Here is a 21,426-nt window from a genome sequence, read left to right as displayed (position 1 = left end):
GGACTTGGGGTTAGCTCTCCATTTTGCCTACTGAATCTTTTTCCACTTTCCACACACTTCCCTAGAACCAGAGGAAAACTCACAATATGTTACATTAATTTGTCAAACCTATTCATCTCTAGAAGTATCAAATAGATGTCAGTGTACTTACACATAAATTTCATCACATTTTTTTCACTCTCAGAGCCTTCAAGCCTTACGTCTCCTGTATATTTTCCTCTGCTGTACACACCAAAAAAGTTGGGTTACAATCAGAGTGAATAAATAGGGATTTTATCACCTTTGTTATTGTTTTCTATCAGTAGATTTATTGCTGTGATCTATGGGAAGATACCTGTTGCTGTTTAACTTTATTATATGAATTACTGGATTAGCATCCTTTTTGTCTCTCTCACTTCCTGAAATTGCTGTATGTCCATCACTGTGAGTGCTTGTGATCTCAGTTCATGGTGACCGCTTTGGTGAATTTCTGAAATCTTCAAAGCAAGTTACATCCTGAAATGACCATGATAAAGGAACACTTCAAGTCAGTTTTTACACACAGCTTTCCTGGTAACTGCTGAGCGACACTTGTAATGACTTTATGTAACAACTACATGTACACTAAATTTCAAATTTAGGGTTATCCAGTTGTGAAAATATATTCCAGATTAATTCATGTACACATGCTCCCACTCCAACATTGTAAATTGTTCTTGTTAAACTGATACATTGGCACAGGCGAAGTCTTTTCTTAAAGCAAATAGATGAATTCTGTGTATACACATATTTATAATATTGTGTTTTAAGGCAATATTATGCATTAAATCTACACCTACCTCTGCATGACATTTGATTTTCCACAGTGTTAAGAAGTTTTGATGTTCCATTTTTTCATTTCTGTTTCATTTTTGTACTTTTTTTAATCTCAAGATTTTGTTCAGTGTGTCAATCTGTCAGTTCACACCTAAAGATGTATTTTGTGAACCTGTAAAATTCTGAACTAAGCCTCTGAAGTTTTTCAAATAATTACAGGCACTCTCTCTTTTGTCTGCTTTGTATTACCTTTGGTTTGCTTTTTATTTGACAGTTTTCCTTTCAGTATTAAGACACATAATGTTCCAATGTACATTCCAGTTTTTACTCTGCAGTAATTCTATGCATCATTTCCATATCATAAAAGTTTTAAGCATCCAAAGACATGCAGTAATTATCTAAAGATAGTACTCTTTACTAAAGACCTCTACAGAACATGAAACTCTTATAAATCCAGAGGACAGAAAGGGCTTACAACTGCTGGTAATAAAAGGTGCCACTTTGGCTAAGATGCCTACATCCAATGTCAGTCTTGGAAATTCTATATTAAATCTTAATTTTTAGCACATTTTAGAGTTTTCACAGAGTGATACATGATTCGGTGGTAAGTATGAGAATATTCTGGCATGAAAGGATGGCATAGCCAGGGGACTATAACCATAAAAACAACCAGCCAGGTTGATTTCAGATAATCAGTTGCTCTTGACACTAAGCAGATTATACTAATTTTTGAATCTTAAAGAATTTCATTCTGATCATGTACAATATTTTTTTTACTGTAACTGATTCAATTACAACTTCTATTTAGTATCTGGATATATGTTGCATTCCATGATTTAATAATTTTGACTTGCTGTGTTTGTTCTGTTCTGTGTTGTGATACACCACAAGGACAAAGAAGGTTTCCAACCTTCAGCTGGGAAGAACCTTCCCACAGAAAATAACACCAAGAACTGCTCTTTCTGCTATAGAAAGTTACCTGTGAAGTAGCACTAATACATCATAGATTTGAGTTGGAAGGGACCTTAAAGATCATCTAGTTCCACCCCCCATGCCATGGGAAAAGATACCTTCCACTAGGCCAAGTTGCTCAAAGCCACATCCAGCTTGGCCTTAAATACTTCCGGGGACTGGGGATCTACAGCTTCTTTGGGAAACCTGTGCCAGTGTCTCACCACCCTCACAGTGAAGAATTTATTCCTAATAACTAATCTAAATCTACCCTTTCCCCTTTGTCCTGTCACTATGTGCCCTTCTAAGTCCCTCTCCTTATTTCTTGTAGGTATTCTTATTTCTCCTTATTCCCCTGTAGGTACTGGAAGAGCTCTAAGGTGTCTCCCAGAACCTTCTCTTCTCCTGGCTGAACAATGTAATGACTTAGCTTGTTATGACTGGAGCTCAAATTCTCAAACAAAGGCTCTTAATAAAGAAAGGCAGAAAACAGTCTGTGTAGGAAACAGAGCACAGCCAGCAACAAGCTAGGTTATCTGTGGTGCTTAATATGGGAGCATTCAAGAAAAGAGATTAATGGGACCCAACTCAAAGCATGGGATCAGGCCATCAGTGCACAGAAACAGCCTTATTTCACCTTGTGAAGAACTGCACTGATATTTTTTTTTTCGATAGCTGTTTCATGTAGAGGCTTATCTTATAAAGATTACTCAAGATTAAGAGAAGCTGGACAAAAAAAATCTGCCAGCATTTTCAGTTCTGAGTGACATTTAATAACAGAAAGTTGTTTATTGCTTTGTGCAAATCTGTTGTTCTCTTGTGCTGTCTCACAGTAAAGTGGATGATTTTATAATTCCTTTACAAACTCTTGGATTTTTTAACTTTTTCTTGCTTCACGGCACTCAAATAATTAAACAATGAATAATTCTATCTACAGCCACCTGTGATTCCGGAAGCAATTAATGAAAAATTGAGCAGAGACTTGGGAGGGTACTCAGGAAGGTTGGTCTCTAAAACAATTGGTCTGTTGTCCAAAGCTTTTGGCTCAAGATGATATGAATTTTCCCATGCAAAAAGCAATAAGACTTTCTAAAGGGTTGGTAGTTCCAAAATTTTGATCCACTTGCGATATCACAAAGGGTTATTGTTCTGTAATAATGTTTGCAGTAAATGATGGATGACTATACTTTCTTTTGACTCATCTATTTTTTTTTTCTTTCTGTTTTCTTTCAATCTTTGAGACTTAAGAATTTAGGAATAGGACATTAGTTAATAACATAAAATCGGATTGCTATTCCTTACTCTCTTACCAAACTTGACTTCATTGGAAATGTGGGTGGGGTTTTTGCCTCTTAAGAAATCATATTTTGTTTTCTTGAAATATAATGACCAATTTCGAAAGGCATTGGTTTTTAATTGAACACAAATTCTACCAATAGAGCCCAGGAGGTATGGAGGTGATACAAAAATGGTAGGTGCAATAACAGCATCAGGATTCGTTGTAATTCGTGATATCTGAAAGTTTGAGTTTAATGGCAACAGAGAAATTAAATGTAAGTATTTTGGGCAATCTATGGAGATATAACCAATGTTGAAGGAATCATAACATGTGAACAACATACTAGCAATATTGTACAATTCCAGAGGAGTGAACTATCTTTAACACCCTTCCAATCAAAACTTTATCTACTGTCTTTCTGAACAGAAACAGCAAAATTTCTTCTAAGCGCAAGTCATTAACTGGAAAAATCTCTGCAATAGATCCCATTTTGGAGCAATTATGGCTAGCAGATCAGTCATGAAAGCAAGTAAAACTTGCATAGGCAGAAGGTATTTCATACTATTCTTTTTTGTAAACGAAGGGAAAGCCATCACTCATATTATAAATGTTTTCATTAAATAAGTGGAAAAATCCTTGTGATGAGCAGCCTTCTATATTATATGCAATTCTTCTTTTTAATAATTAAGTAAAACAATATCAGAGTATGGATTTCATTAAGAAAAATGTCTTGTTCATTTCAACAGCAACAAACCAGGAAGATCTTAGAATATTTTATTTTCTTCAAGGTTCTAACAGTATACAGTTACAGCAAGTTCAGGAGCTGTAAGGCTCACCAGTTAAGCTGTGTGTAAAACACATATGCTGGACTCTAAAAGTAATCAGTGTCCTGACATCCAACTGAAACAGTTCAAGATGCAAGGAGAAACTGAACAGTACAATTGTTTACATTTTTGCCCCCCCTTTTTTTTTTTTTACTATATCTGCTAATTATTTCTCCTGATTTGCTAAAAACAAAGAGAAAAATTAACTTTAGTTTTTACACCACAGATTGAAAATTAGTATCTTTGTACAGTAACAACAAAAACTACAAAATGTTATGAATCTTGACATTCACATGCCTTTCAGAAGCTATATTTGGCTTATATCAATCTCATTGATTTGTTTTATGAGATACCTTAGTGTAAGTATGAAATTCAGCAATGAGGACCAGATAGCTTCAGGAGACAGTGAATGATTAAAATTATATTTTTCCTTCATTCATATCTACAGGTAAAAAAACATGTTCTGTGGAGACAATGACTGTGGAGACTCATGTCATGATAAATTTCAACTCTCCACCTAATTGAAACATGAGGCTGCAATTGAAAGCAAAATTCAGCCGATAGTGTATATAGCCATGTTATTTTCCATCCAGAAACAAAAATATTCCCTTTCTTTAAATTTCTGCTTCATGAACTTTAAAGGATGGTGGCAAATAGATATCCATTCTGAATATTATTCAAATACGTGGACTCTGGTATTCCAAAAAGGGGACAGGGGGAATAAAGACAGAGACAATGAGGAAATGGGAAATAGGTTGGAAAATTTTCAAGATATGGCAAGGATTTCAGAGCCCTGGTATGGCTGAAGGTAAATATATAATTATGTTAGGCTCTCTAGAAAATACTAGCCATAACTGCATTCCTATATCTCCACTTATTTATGTACAACAGAATTTTTAAAGCACTTTAGATAAGCATTACAGTGGATTAAGGCAGAGACAAAAATATGTCAAAGGTTAATACTTGTTCTTAAAAGACCCAAACAAACAAACTAAACCCAAAACAAAACAAAAAAGACACAAACAAAACAAAATAAAGCCCACCAAAAAACAACCAACCAACCAGACAAAACACCACATTAAACCCCATACCACAAGTCCAAGATTTTCCATTAAAGGCTATGAAAGCCTATTACCAGTATATTCAGAATGCATGATAAGCCAGCAGAGCAGGCCATGACGTGATGATGCAGCTATGATTATCTATAAATGGAGCTAAACCTTTGATACACAAATGTCTGAATAAGGTGGCAGGTAGCCCTGTTGCATTATTTACTTTCAGAGCACCTAACAGCAGCATTCAGAACCTGGATCCATGCTCTTCATAAAAGCAAAAAGTGTAAGCGTGAGAGGTTCAGACTGGCTATACATGGAAGATTATTCCCCATGGGGAGTGTCAAGTCATGGCACAGATTGCTAAAAGATGCAGTGCAGTCTCCACCCTTCAAGGTTTTCAAGACATAACTGGACACAAACTGGCACGTAATCCCACAGCAGACCCTGCTATGAGCAGAAGATTGGACCAGAGCCTGAATTACATTATAAACCTACCAAGCACACACACCTTCTGAACAGAGTACTCTGCAGCGTAGGAAGAAACAGTAAATTAAATCAGGCAGGGCCAGATTAACGGTAATTCATGCAATTCATATAATTCTGCCTTTCTTGATCAAGTCCACAGCCTTTGAGAGACATTTGTCTTAACAGATTTCAAAACAAAGCACATTTCCGTCTTCAAAAAGAAAGAAGAGGTGGCCTTGAAAGGAGTATGTAATAGCCCTAGATACGACCCTTACTCTATCTAAATGAATAATTCCCTGGAGCTATTCCTTTGCACAAGCATTTCCTGATCTCATTAACCATTATCTCTATGGAACTAACTGAACATGAGGACTCGTGGCCTTGTTCAAAGCTTTTTTTTCTTTACAGAATGATGTGGTATCACTACCAAGAGCAATGTAATGCCAATTGATTGATCTTTACTGCAGAAGAAGGAATTACATGGGAATTCAGGAAAAAAATAACGCTGTGCTATTCTTATTAAATAAAGCATGAAATGGAGCCTAAAGAAGAACAGATGAATTTATGCAGCTACTATCTGGAAGCAATGACTGTTAAAAAGCTTACACCATGAATAAAAGGTGTTATTTGGAAGAGGGAAGAGGAGGTGAAGTTTGATTGATCCCAATGGGTTTCAAATACACATTTTAAGTTTCCCTACTTAACATGAATGGAAAGAGGTTGATAAATTTCTTAAACATGTTACTCAGTTATCTATTTGGGCTCCAGTCTTTCCAGTCTTTTTTCCATTCAGCTTTCACACTAGTGGCATTAGTTCAGAAAACACTTCATTGTATCATAGAATCATAGAACCACAGAGTATCCTGAGTCAGAAGGATCCACCAGGATCATTAATTCCTGAGTCCACATGGGGAAACCTAAAAGTTAACCAACATATCTAAGAACATTGCCCAAATGCTTCTTGAACAGCAACAGGCTTGGGGTCATGGAGCTTGCTCCAGTGCAAGACCATCTTCTCAGTGAAGAACCTTTTCCCAGTATCCAGTATGGACTTTCCCTGACACAGCTCCAGATGTTGTCCCCCACACTATATACACATTCAGGATTACACCATCCCACGTGCAGAATCTGTCACTTGTCCTTAATTTACACCATTGAAGGTATATATACCTCATATATAACCTTAAACATGTATAAACACTTTGTGGTGGCACTTACCAAAGATTTTTTTATCTGTTTTATTAAAATCTTTATTTAAAATCTAGATCTGATTCAGCACCTGTTCCCACAGCTCATCCCACTGAATATGCTTTTGCCATTTTGCAAACCTAGCTTTCAGTAGCAGCTGAAAGACTAACATAACACTACAGTTAGTAAGGAATGTGGATAGGAAGTAAAACCAAATATATTGCATTCCAACTACACAAAAGAATTACATCTGAGGACTAGAATGCTGTTCTACCATTCTACTGCAAACAGAGGAATGTGAGAAAGACATTACAGCTTCTGCAAGGAGAGATTGACAAGTGTCGGACTATTTATTCAAGAAAGAAAAAAAGTGCAAGAGGACATGATACAGGGCTGAATTCAAGTAGGTTAGCAAAACTGGTACAAATGTTTCTATTTTTTTCTTTCTGATAATGAAAAAGAAAGAATCATTGCACTTAGTACAGCTACATTTTTTTCCCTTCTTAATCCAGCCAATAATTACCAGGAAGAATAATTTCTGCAATCCAAAGAGTTTTGTAGAATAAAAAATATATTAAAAAAATCATAGTGCCTATAAACTATTTACACATCACAATTTCAACCACATAGTGGTATCTGACAAGAATCAGTAAAAACTGGAGTCTTTCAAATATCATAACAGCAGACACCATTCTCAGAAAGATCTGTTCTGTGGCTTTATGTTTTCCATTAGCTTTCTCCACTAAGCAATTTCAGAAAGCCCCGTAATAGATAATTAGAGGCTAACCATCACCAGGAAATGGGTCCTTCCTAACTCCAGTTGAATTTTAACTCCTGGTGAATTAAGTTTCTGCTACTTTCAGTAACATGAATTTCTAATACAATTCTTCTATTTCATGTACATTCCTCATCTTCTTTTGAATCCCACCAGTCTCTTATCCTTTGGATATCCTGCGGTATGTTCTCTACAATCATGTCTTACGTGGGGAAAATAATTTGCTTTATTTTGAAATTTTCTGTTTTGTTGTATGCTTTCTCAATTCTGCACTGCAGTCTTGGACATTTCCTATTTCTTTAGCAATGTATTGCTTTATATGTTTGTCTCACTTATTTGTCTTCATAAATTTCTTTAAAGGAAACATATCCAAAACTCTTGCTCTATGGCGCTTGTGTCACTTTTGCTCTAAACTTTCTGAGATTTATGAAATCCATCCGCGGGTCCTGAAGGAACTGGCGAATGAAGTTGCTAAGCCACTGGCCATCGTATTTGAAAAATCATGGCAGTCAGGTGAAGTTCCCGACAACTGGAAAAAGGGAAATATAACCCCCATTTTCAAGAAGGGGAAAATGGAAGACCCGGGGAATTACAGACCAGTCAGTCTCACCTCTGTGCCTGGTAAAATCTTGGAGCACATTCTCCTGGAAGGCATGCTAAGGCACACGAAAAACAACAAGGTGCTTGGTGACAGCCAGCATGGCTTCACTAAGGGGAAATCCTGCCTGACCAATTTGGTGGCCTTCTATGATGGGGCTACAGAATTGATGGATAAGGGTAAAGCAGTTGATGTCATCTACCTGGACTTGTGCGAAGCGTTTGACACTGTCCCACACGACATCCTTCTCTCTAAATTGGAGAGATATCAACTTGATGGATGGACCACTCGGTGGATAAAGAACTGGCTGGATGGCCACACACAAAGAGTTGTGGTCAATGGCTTGATGTCTGGCTGGAGACCGGTAACGAGTGGTGTCCCTCGGGGATCGGTGTTGAGACCGGTCTTGTTTAACATCTTCATCGCTGACATGGACAGTGGGATTGAGTGTACCCTCAGCAAGTTTGCCGATGACACCAAGCTGTGTGGTCCGGTTGATATGTTGGAGGGAAGGGATGCCATCCAGAGGGACCTTGACACGCTTGTGAGGTGGGCTGATGCCAACCTTATGAAGTTCAACCATACCAAGTGCAAGGTCCTACACCTGGGTCTGAGCAATCCCAGGCACAGATACAGATGTAGAAGTTTTGAGAGAGTGTTGCATCAGGGTGTTAGAAAAATAGATATTTCTTTTTCTGGATACCTCAGTGTTTAGTTTCTTCAAGGAAAAAAGTTTAATTTCATTTTCTTCCCTTCTACATCGCCCCTGCTACCCTCCCCCGTCCAGTTCCCTGTCCCGTCCCCATAAAAAATGCCTAAGTAGTAGGGTTGGTTGGAAAAATTATAATGAAACATTTTTTAACCAGACAGTGGTTCTTAAATATTGAAATTTTTCACAGTAACAGTTCTCTTCAGGCAAAGTACCAGTAAAACTCTTTTTTCATTTCTTGCCCAATTCCTCAGCAGCCCTTCAAAAACATTGTTGTGCTTCTGACACAGAGACTGGCTTTCTAGGGTTTCTGAATCTGGGACTTTGACACAGAGAATTTTGAAAAAATAGACTTTATTGAAAAAAAAAAAAGAAAGAATATAGCACTACTCAGGCTTAATGATGTAGCCTCACAAGGCTAGATAAGAAATGCCTTCAGATTTCAACTTACCAATGTTTATATTGCAACAGCTTTTCTACCTCTGTACCATTGTACATTCTTGACAGAGGGAAGTACTTTTCGTAGGATCAAATATGTTTATCAGAACAATCATTCAGCTTTTGCCAAAAAAAGAAATACAGATTATTCTACACCACAATCTGATATTTTTTTTCTTTATTTCTGTTTTAGTTTGGTTTTGGTTTTGTTTGTTTGTGGGGTTTGGGTTTTTTGGTTTCTTGGGTTGTTTTTTTTTATGTTTGGTTGGGTGGTTTGGGGTTTTTTTAATAATTTTTTGCATAGTTTCATTCTTTGGATGATTATCTCACATTTTCAAACTGCAGCTAAAGTGAAACCCTATGACAAACATGTTGTCGTGGTTTAAACCCAGCCAGCCAGCTCATTCACCCACACTCCCCCTCCCCCCCCCCCCCCCCCCCACTTCTTGCCCTCCCCCTGCTCCTGGAGGGATAGGAAGTAGAATCAAAAGAATGTAACTCCCATGGGTTGAGATAAGAACAGTCCAGTAACTAAGGTACAACACAAATCACTACTGCTACCACCAATAATAATAATGATAAAGGAAATAACAAATAGCATGGGGAACAAACAAGAGGAATTAGAGATGTGTGCACATCTACGGGGGTATGATATAATAGGCATCACAGAAACATGGTGGGATGGCTCCTATGACTGGAGTGTTGGAATGGAAGGTTACAGGCTCTTTAGAAAGGACAGGCCTGGCAGGCGGGGAGGGGGAGTTGCCCTTTATGTTAGGGATAGGCTGGAGAGTATGGAACTCTGTCTGGGGACAGGTGAGCAGTTTACAGAGAGTTTGTGGGCCAGGGTTAAAGGGAAAACAGCTGTGGGAGACATTACTGTGGGGATCTGTTACAGGCCACCTGATCAAGGAGAACCTGTGGATGAAGCACTCTACAGACAGATAGGAAAAGCCTCACGCTTGCAGGCCCTTGTTCTCATGGGGGATTTCAACCACCCTGACATCTGTTGGAACGATGGCACTGCACGGCACAAGCAATCCAGGAGGTTCCTTGATTGTGTGGAAGACAACTTCCTTCTGCAAGTAATAGAGGAGCCAAGAAGGAGAGGTGCCATGCTTGACCTTGTGCTCACCAACAGGGAAGGGCTTGTTGAGAATGTGGTACTCCAGGGCAGCCTTGGATGCAGCGATCACGAGATGGTCGAATTTGAGATCCCCAGGAGAGTGAGAAGAGCGTGCAGCAAGCTCACTGCCCTGGACTTCAAAAGAGCAGACTTTGGCCTCTTCAGGAGCCTGCTTAGTAAGGTTCCATGGGATATAGCCCTGGAGGGCAGGGGGGCTCAAGACTGCTGGTTTATATTCAAGGATCACCTGCTGCAAGCTCAGGAGTGCTGCATCCCAACTAGAAGGAAGTGAGGCAGGAGGGCCAGGAGACCTCCTAGGATGGATAAGGAGCTGCTGAGGAAAATTCAAAGGAAAACAGAGGGTTATATAAAATGGAAGCAAGGACAGGTGGCCTGGGTAGAGTACAGGGATGTTGTCCGGGAAGCTAGGAACCAAGTTAGGAAGGCTAAGGCCCAGTTAGAATTAAACTTGGCTAGGGATGTTAAGGATAACAGGAAGGGATTCTACAGGTACGCAGCAAACAAAAAACAGACTAGGGACAAAATAGGCCCCCTGAGGAAACTTTCGCGAGAACTGGCTACACAGAATTTGGAGAAGGCTGAGGTTCTGAATGACTTCTTAGCCTCGGTCTTCACTGGCAAAGGCTCTGACTGCACCACCCAGTTCTTAGAAAGTAGATGCAGGGACTGTGAGAATGAAGACCTTGGGCCCACTGTAGGAGAGGATCTAGTTTGAGACCATCTTCAAAATCTGAACGCACACAAGTCCGTGGGACCTGATGGAATCCATCCGCGGGTCCTGAAGGAGCTGGCGAATGAAGTTGCTAAGCCACTGGCCATCGTATTTGAAAAATCATGGCAGTCAGGTGAAGTTCCTGATGACTGGAAAAAGGGAAATATAACCCCCATTTTCAAGAAGGGGAAAATGGAAGACCCGGGGAATTACAGAGCAGTCAGTCTCACCTCTGTGCCTGGCAATATCTTGGAGCACATTCTCCTGGAAGGCATGCTAAGGCACACGAAAAACAACAAGGTGCTTGGTGACAGCCAGCATGGCTTCACTAAGGGGAAATCCTGCCTGACCAATTTGGTGGCCTTCTATGATGGGGCTACGGAACTGATGGACAAGGGTAAAGCAGTTGATGTCATCTACATGGACTTGTGCGATGCGTTTGACACTGTTCCACACGACATCCTTCTCTCTAAATTGGAGAGATATCAATTTGATGGACGGACCACTCGGTGGATAAAGAACTGGCTGGATGGCCGCACAGAAAGAGTTGTGGTCAATGGCTCGATGTCCGGCTGGAGACCGCTAACGAGTGGTGTCCCTCAGGGATGGGTGTTGGGACCGGTCTCGTTTAACATCTTTGTCGCTAACATGGATAGTGGAATTGAGTGTGCCCTCAGCAAGTTTGCTGATGACACCAAGCTGTGTGGTCCATTTGATGCTCTGGAGGGAAGGGATGCCATCCAGAGGGACCTTGACACGCTTGTGAGGTGGGTTGATGCCAGCCTTATGAAGTTCAACCACGACAAGTGCAAGGTCCTACACCGGGGTCGGAGCAATCCCAGGCACAGCTACAGACTGGGCAAAGAAGAGATTCAGAGCGGCCCTGCAGAGAAGGACTTGGGGGTGCTGGTCGAGGAGAAAATGAACATGAGCCGGCAGTGTGCGCTCGCAGCCCAGAAAGCCAACCGTATCCTGGGCTGCATCAAAAGGAGTGTGACCAACAGGTCGAAGGAGGTGATCCTGCCCCTCTACTCTGCTCTTGTGGGACCTCACCTGGAGTATTGTGTGCAGTTCTGGTGTCCTCAACATAAAAAGGACACGGAACTGCTGGAACAAGTCCAGCGGAGGGCCATGAGGATGATCAGGGGACTGGAGCACCTCCCGTATGAAGACAGGCTGAGGAAGTTGCGGCTTTTCAGCCTGGAGAAGAGAAGGCTGCGTGGAGACCTCATAGCAGCCTTCCAGTACCTGAAGGGGGCCTATAGGGATGCTGGGGAGGGACTCTTTGACAGGGACTGTAGTGACAGGACAAGGGGTAATGGGTTAAAACTTAAACAGGGGAAGTTTAGATTGGATATAAGGAGGAAATTCTTTCCTGTTAGGGTGGTGAGACACTGGAATCGGTTGCCCAGGGATGTTGTGAGTGCTCCATCCCTGGCAGTGTTCAAGGCCAGGTTGGATGAAGCCTTGTGTTGGATGGTTTAGTGAGAGGTGTCCCTGTCCATGGCAGGGGGGTTGGAACTAGATGATCTTGAGGTCCCTTCCAACCCTAACCATTCTATGATTCTATGATTCTATGAAATGAAGATAAAACAACACTTCATCACCAGATGACCAATAACTCCCCCACCCCACCCAACCGGTCACCGCCCGATACCTAGATCAGCCCTGCAGTGCCCTAGCCCTTCCGGGTAACTCTCCGTTACATCCCGGACATGAGGTGCTGTGGTATGGAATACCTCTTTGGCTAGTTTGGGTCAGGTGTCCTGTCTCTGCTTCCTCCCGGCTTCCCCTCCTCCCTGGCAGAGCATGAGGCTCAGAAAGTCCTTGGTCAGACTAAAACATTTGTGTTATAAGCTCTGTTCTCAGGCCAAAAGTCAAAACACAGTGCTGCACCAGCTACTAAGAAGGAGAAAAATAACTGCTGCTGCTGATCCCAGGACAGATGTTCAGGTTCCAGCACAATGGGCCTATATCCTACTTAAAATTTCTGGTTGTTTTATAAATAGTAATTACCTGTTGCTCTGCAAGTCCCATATCTTCACACTGCAAAATTAAAAATATGAGAATGCAATAAGATACTGTAATCCATCACAGTTTTGCTGTACTATAACAAAGGGCATGTAGAACTCTATTGAGAATAAAATGTGTCATTTTCTTGTAAAATCTTCAAGAAATCATGATAAACAACACCAAAAAATACCAAGGGGAATGTGAAAAAAAGTAGGTACATGGTTGATATTGATAGCTTATTTCTGCCCAATAAATTGCAAAAAATGTTCAAGGACAGGTCATCTTTAAAAAAAATATGACCTCCTGTAATAATGACACAGTCAAATAGACTTTTAGTGAACTTCTGAGCAAACAATTACCATGTGAGTTGAAACTGCCTGAGGTCAGTTTTAACTGAAGCACCCAATTCATCTAGGATTTCAAGTGATGTTGGAAGAATAAGTTCAGAATACAAATACTGTAAATTACCCATACCAGCTAGATGCCCCTCCTCCCCCTTTCTATGTCTCTTTATTCTTTTTAATATTTTGAATATACATATTTAGGTTGCATAGTGGCAGGTTTCTAGGCGAAGAAGAAACTCTGGAGGGGAGAATGTATTCATCAATTAATTACAGTAGGAATAGTATATGGTACCTTTTCTTAATTTCAAAGGCAAGGAAGTCGTTATCTATGAAGAAAAAACGTAAAAATGCTGAGCGTGCCTCTCCATTTTAATTATCTTGGTTACATTTACAACCTTGCACATTTGTATGCTCACCTTGTCATTCTGTAGAATCTGAACCCCTGATATTGAACAGCAGGTGCATGGGAAAGTATAAAAGAAAGTTAAATCAAAGATAGGATTGAAGGTCTTGTAGTGATGGTATTAGGAAAACAAATCTAAAGTCAGTTCTTGATTTGGCTGTGTATGCACTGAAAAGATAGGAAGGGGGGAGGGGATTTAACTGGGCCTGTTGGGGACAAGCCCAAGAGGAACATGCTAGGGATTGAAGGATGGCGGGCTAAGGAGGACTATCAATCTCTTGTTTCACTTGTGGGAAAGGATAGCTCTTTAGACTCTGTCCCGCAGGGGAAAAAGAGTACTAGGACTGGCTCCCTGAAATGCCTGTACACCAATGCACGCAGCATGGGGAATAAACAGGAGGAGTTAGAAGTCTGTGTGCGGGCTAAAGGTTATGATCTAGTGGCGATTACAGAGACATGGTGGGACAGTTCACATGACTGGAATGTGGTCATGGATGGCTATGTCCTTTTTAGGAAAGATAGGTCAGCGAAGCGAGGTGGTGGAGTTGCTCTTTACGTGAGAGAGCAACTAGAATGTATTGAGTTCTGTCCGGGGTCGGATGAGGAGCAAGTGGAATGTCTGTGGGTACGAATCAAGGGGCTGACTGGCACGGGTGATACAGTTGTGGGGGTCTATTACAGACCTCCTGATCAGCACGAAGGAGTTGATGAGGCTTTCTACAGGCAACTGGAAGTAGCCTCGCGACTACATGCCTTAGTCGTCGTGGGGGACTTTAATTACCCCGATATTTGCTGGAAGACTCACACAGCCAGTCATTCACAGTCTAGGAGGTTCCTCGAGTGCATTGATGATAATTTCTTAATGCAAATGGTGGACGTACCAACTAGGGGAGCAGCGCTGCTAGATTTAGTACTCGCCAACAAGGAGGGTTTGGTCGAAGTGGTGACGGTCAATGGCAGCCTTGGCTGCAGTGACCATGAGATGGTGGAGTTTAGGATCCTGTGTGGGAGGAATAGAATACCTAGCAAAGCCACAGTTCTGGATTTCCGAAGGGCCAACTTTGGCCTCTTCAGTCAACTGCTAAGGGAAGTCTCATGGGAAAGTGTACTAGGCGGTAAAGGGGCTCAAGATAGTTGGTTAGCATTCAAGGACCGCTTCTTCCAAGCTCAGGATCGGAGCGTCCCAATGAGTAGGAAGTCAAGTAAGGGATCTAGGAGACCGGCGTGGTTAAACAAGGAGCTGCTGGGCAAACTCAAGTGGAAAAGGAGAATCTATGGATTATGGAAGGAGGGGCTGGCCGCTTGGGAGGAATATAGGACAGTTGTTAGAGGATGTAGGGAGGCAATTAGGACAGCTAAGGCCTCCTTGGAACTCAATCTTGCTAGTCGGGTTAAAGACAATAGAAAGGGCTTCTTCAAATACATAGCAAATAAAACTAAAACAAGAGGCAATATAGGCCCACTGCTGAACGAAGTGGGTACCCTGGAGACAGAGGATATAAAGAAGGCAGAGGTGCTGAATGCCTTCTTTGCCTCTGTCTTTACTCCTGCAGACTCTCCCCGAGGGCCCTGGATTTCTATAGCCCCAGAAGGAGTCAGGACAAAGGAGGAGTTTGCTTTGGTAGATGAGGATTGGGTTAGGGATCAGCTATGCAAACTGGACATCTGTAAATCGATGGGTCCGGATGGAATGCACCCACGGGTGCTGAGGGAGCTGGCGGAGGTCATTGCTAGGCCACTTTCCATCATCTTTGGTAAGTCGTGGGAAATGGGCGAGGTGCCTGAGGATTGGCGGATGGCAAAGGTCACACCAATCTATAAGAAGGGCAAGAAGGAGGACCCGGGTAATTATAGACCGGTCAGCCTTACCTCCATCCCTGGAAAGGTGATGGAACAACTTATTCTTGACTCCATCACTAGGCATATCAAGGATGAGGGGGTCATTAAGAACAGCCAACATGGTTTTATGAGGGGGAAGTCATGTATGACCAACCTTATAGCCTTCTATGAGGAAGTGACTAGGTGGAGGGATGATGGTAGAGCGGTAGATGTAGTTTTTCTTGATTTCAGTAAGGCATTTGATACTGTCTCCCACAGCATCCTCATAGATAAGCTAAAGAAGTGTGGGCTTGACGATCAAGTAGTGAGGTGGATCGAGAACTGGTTGAAAGGAAGAAGGCAGAGAGTTGTGGTCAATGGCGCAGAATCTAGCTGGAGGTCTGTGACTAGTGGAGTTCCTCAGGGGTCGGTGCTGGGACCGGTGCTGTTTAATATTTTCATCAATGACCTGGATGAGGGAACTGAGTGCACCCTCAGCAAGTTTGCTGATGACACAAAACTGGGAGGAGTGGCTGACACACCAGAGGACTGTGCTGCCATTCAGCGAGACCTGGACAGGCTGGAGAGTTGGGCGGGGAGAAACTTGATGAAATTTAACAAGGGCAAGTGTAGAGTCTTGCATCTGGGGAAGAACAACCCCATGTACCAGTACAGGTTGGGGGTTGACCTGCTGGAAAGTAGTGAAGGGGAAAGGGACCTGGGGGTCCTGGTGGATAGGAGGATGACCATGAGCCAGCAATGTGCTCTTGTGGCCAAGAAGGCAAATGGCATCTTAGGGTGCATTAGAAAGGGAGTGGTTAGTAGGTCAAGAGAGGTTCTCCTCCCCCTCTACTCAGCCTTGGTGAGGCCGCATCTGGAATATTGCGTCCAGTTCTGGGCCCCTCTGTTCAAGAAGGACAGGGAATTGCTTGAAGGAGTCCAGCGCAGAGCCACAAAGATGATTAAGGGAGTGGAACATCTCCCTTATGAGGAGAGGCTGAGGGAGCTGGGTCTCTTTAGCTTGCAAAAGAGGAGACTGAGGGGTGACTTCATCAATGTTTACAAATATGTGAAGGGTGGGTGTCAGGATGATGGAACTAGGCTTTTTTCAGTGATATCCAGTGATAGGACAAGGGGCAATGGGTGTAAACTGGAACATAGGAAGTTCCACGTTAACATCAGGAAGAACTTCTTTACTGTAAGAGTGACAGAGCACTGGAACAGGCTGCCCAGGGGGGTTGTGGAGTCTCCTACACTGGAGATATTCAAGGCCCGCCTGGACAAGTTCCTGTGTGATGTACTGTAGGTTACCCTGCTCTTGCAGGGGGGTTGGACTAGATGATCTTTTTAGGTCCCTTCCAACCCTTGGGATTCTGTGATTCTGTGATTTCCTTCTGCTAACCTTTCTCCCTGTCCATAAAACATAGAAGATGTTCTTATTTCAAGCAGCAAGTACAGACAGGTATAATATAACTGAATTTAAATGTGCAAGTGAAGGGAGAATAGCAATCAACACAACAGTTACCATTTTCCATCATTCAGAGACCTTTAAAACAGAGAAAGATCTTACAGCTTTTATGTATTTCCAAATTTATTTCCTAAGCCTGAAAGTCAGTCATTAATGAAATACACTTTGGCTGTATTTATGTGACATACTTAATATTTTCAAGTTTCTTGATTTCACCTTTCTATATGTGTGTGTACATACACATACACATATGCATATGCATATACATAATACATATACATTATACATAATAAATAGACATAATACTTATAAATAAAATTTATACAACATATCACAGAATCACAGAATCCCAAGGGTTGGAAGGGACCTAAAAAGATCATCTAGTCCAACCCCCCTGCAAGAGCAGGGTAACCTACAGTACATCACACAGGAACTTGTCCAGGCGGGCCTTGAATATCTCCAGTGTAGGAGACTCCACAACCCCCCTGGGCAACCTGTTCCAGTGCTCTGTCACTCTTACAGTAAAGAAGTTCTTCCTGATGTTAACGTGGAACTTCCTATGCTCTAGTTTACACCCATTGCCCCTTGTCCTATCACTGGATATCACTGAAAAAAGCCTAGCTCCATCATCCTGACACCTACCCTTTACATATTTGTAAACATTGATGAGGTCACCCCTCAGTCTCCTCTTCTCCAAGCTAAAGAGACCCAGCTCCCTCAGCCTCTCCTCATAAGGGAGATGTTCGTGGCATATTGTCATAGCTTAAACCCAGGCTGTAAATCAGAATAACGCAGCCCTCACACTCACCCCTCCCTTTTCTTCCCCCCTCCTCCCCGGTTCCTGGAGGGACGGGAGGAGAATCGAAAGAATTAAACTCCCACTGGTTGAGATAAAAACAGTCCAGTAACTAAGGTATAACACAAACCACTACTGCTACCATCAATAATAATAATGATAAGGGAAATAACAAGGGAAGAGAATACAATACCACCCACTGATACCAAGCCCGGCTGAACAGTGAGCCAGCTCTTCTGAATAACTCCCGGTTACATCCAGGGCATGACGTGCTGTGGTATGGAATACCTCTTTGGCTAGCTTGGGTCAGGTGTCTTGTCTCTGCTTCCTCCTGCCTTCCCCTCCTCCCTGGCAGAGCATGAGACTCACAAAGTCCTTGGTCAGACTAAACATTTGAGCAGTAACTAAAACCATTGGTGTTATCAGCACTGTTCCCAGGCTGAAAGTCAAAAAACACAGCACTGCATCAGCTACTAAGAAGAAGAAAAAAAATGACTGCTACTGCTGAACCCAAGACAGATATATACATACATATTTAATACTGAAGCTTTCTTTTTAGAACAAGAGACTTTTTCTTTCAATTTCCAAATGAGGAGACATTAAACGTGATAGGATTAAAGTGGTTGACCTGAACAGACTTCCTACAGTTGCTGATTATGTTGAATTGTCAGCAAATTCACAACAACATTTGAGCTTTAGTTTTGAGGTCTGTTAAATAATTTCAGTGGAACAAAGCTTTAGCCTGACTCATTATGAAAGAAGGTTATGGTGCATTAGGAGTAGCCCAAAAAAAAGCCAAATGTTGGCTTTCTTTATAGCTGATGAAAGTTAAAAGACAGATTAAATTATCCAGGCCTTTCTTAGAAAAGGAGAAAATAGGGCAGCTCTGTACTGCTGTGTGACAATTTTTTATTCAACAGGGAGTTTGATGCAGCTTCATAGGTAGTTTAGGGTTAATGATATTTAATTTTTACATGACTACAGCCACCTTTAAATTTTGAAGGGTACCTAAATGGTAATTTTGACATAAAAATAAATAGTTCTTATAAAAAACAATCTGTAAAAAAAGCATAATTTTAATTCCACATTGAACATATTAGCAGAGAATGCAAGCTTTCACATGAAAAGTTCTTTAAGCTTTGATTTTTGTAATTCAGTATTTGGAAGTAGTAAGGGAATGACCCTATTAATAAAATTAATGTTGATCTGGCAGCAATGTTCTGATCGCCTTCTTACATTGTTACTTTTTCTACTTCTTTTTCTGCTTCTAGGAATCTCAGGACTATGAGGTAAGCCTGAGAGACTGAGCACAGAGAAACCCAAACTATTTCTGATCTGAAGCCAGTCCCAGTGTTGGGACTGAGTTTGTAGTTTCCAGCTGTGAACTCTGATTGATTTTGGTCAGTTATTTCAGTGAGTGCAGCTGATAATACCCTCATCTTATAAACAGTGTTCTATATACTTAACATGGCACCACAGAATTCATTTTTATACCAACTTCAGTCTATTCAGGTCTGTGGGAATAAACACATGAATAGCACTTGAAGGAGAAAAATTTATGGAACATAAAGAACTCAGTGTTAATTAACATTCAGATCTGTCTGAAAAAAGAACCTAAATATCGTAATATTTGTTATTACAATATTTGTTATAGTATAATGCCACATTCTGCTAAAGCCCCATTGGGTTTTAAGCAGGTTTTACAGCTTTTCTGCCATACCTTAGTATCCTGAACAAAGTACCCTGAGTATCTGAATTACTATCAGCAAATGAACTGCCTGTCTCCAGAGGTCATCATGTCTATTGTTGTGTACGTTTTAAAAAAAAAAAAATCCTTCTCAATCTGATCTGTATTTTTTGAGCAAATCTTGTGAAATCCCAATGTAGACCTGTTTTTGAAGTACAATCCACAGTACTGAGTTGTGAATAATGTATTGTGCTCTGAACAGGCGGAAACATGCTTTGAACAAGTAAACCACTCAGGTAAAACCAAAATAAAATAGTCATTTTTTTTTTTCCAAATACCTTTAGTTTTATAGAAAAATGGAAAAAAAAATTGAAACAAAGGTAATGTCTCTTTGAAAATTAGCCACATATTTACCTTTTTGGTTTTACCTTCCACTCTCCCCTTCTCCCTTGTTCCCCCGTCCCCAGTTTAAAAAACCCTGCAGACACAGACATATTTTTGTAATTTTGTTGTTGTTGCCAAATCAATGATTTTCACTGATTTATTTCTTCTACTATAAAATTATTTTTATTTTTACCAGGATGGAAATGTTTTCCTCAGACAACTTGATATTCTGTTTCTGCTTCTCTTCCCACCTGTGTTAGTGCATTTCTACACTCTAAGAAAAAACATTATTAAAAAATCTTTATGATTAATATTATAAAGAAAATAGAAGTATATTTAGAAATATATAGTACTTTGATCTTCCTGTTATTATTTTAAAAAGTATTCATTTTGCTTTTTGAAGACAGGGCTAGAATCCCAGATGAAGTAGGTTTTGTATCCTGATAAAACAAGAGTTACGGCACCCACTTCATCTCAGGTGATATTCTGGACTCTCCTATTGCAGTTGGGTCCTCCATCCATACTCTTTTCCCCTTTTCCCCTGAATTATGGAACTCTGCAGAGATCCAACTCAAAAAGAACATTAGCCAACCCCAGCAGAGCAAGAGGGAGAGACAGAAAGATTCCACAGAAGAGCTAATTTCTTACCAAAAGTGTGTAAAAAATCTACAGTACTGACACAGTTGATGTTGCAGAAGTTTTAATAAATTACGGAAACAGTCCCATCACTTCCTGCAAACTGGGTAAAATCTGGAAGAAAAGTTTCACAAGTGGAGCAATACTTGCTGTAGCTCAATGCAGGCATTACACAGAAACCTCCAAGGCAGAAGAACTTGGCGTTTGTCACTGAAAACTAGAGACTCTCAAAGTGTGGACTCTGGCAAGCTTACAATTTGAGATCCTGCTATCACACAAACAGGTTTTCATTGTACTTTCAAAAGCTTTCATTTTTTTTCTCTAAAATGTTGATCATCTCTTCCTTTCACACACAAAAAGCATTGAGTTTAAAAAGGATGATAGAAAGCCTAAAAAGAGTTTGACAGCTTAACAGAAGCCTTGGAAGAAAGTCAAAGGACAATTTAATAGTTGTTGTCTTTAAAAGATTATGTAGAAAATGTTTGTTACTTTATATTTTGAAAACTGAATAAGCTAATTTTTTTTCTGTTTTGAAAGGCTCTCTCTGAGAACTTCCGAAGTTGAAGTATTGCAATAAAAAAAAAAGAATGCCGCTGATAGTAAACCTTAAAACTTCAACATCTATCAAGGATAAGCTGTCTGGAAGATAAGACAAAGGTCTACAAACCCACAGAATTATATCCTGTTGAGCAGTTAAGTTCAAATCTGTCAATCCTAAAAAAAACCAGGAGAAAACTTCTATACAATTTTCAATGAAGAATTCACTGAAAGCCTCTATGAAATTCTTCAATATTAACTAAAGAAAATAAAAAGTTAAAAAAAGGTAAATTCTAAAAAAATTGGGCACGTGAGCTACTAAGTAGAAAAAAAATGTATATTAGAACTAGAGATGATATGTTTTTCCCTGCATGTGCAATCATTACAGACATTAGATATTTGGC

This window comes from Lathamus discolor, chromosome 4 (genome assembly GCF_037157495.1).
Source record: "Lathamus discolor isolate bLatDis1 chromosome 4, bLatDis1.hap1, whole genome shotgun sequence".
NCBI lineage: Eukaryota > Metazoa > Chordata > Aves > Psittaciformes > Psittacidae > Lathamus > Lathamus discolor.
The sequence above is the reverse complement of the archived record's forward strand: the minus strand, read 5'-3'. Positions refer to the sequence as shown.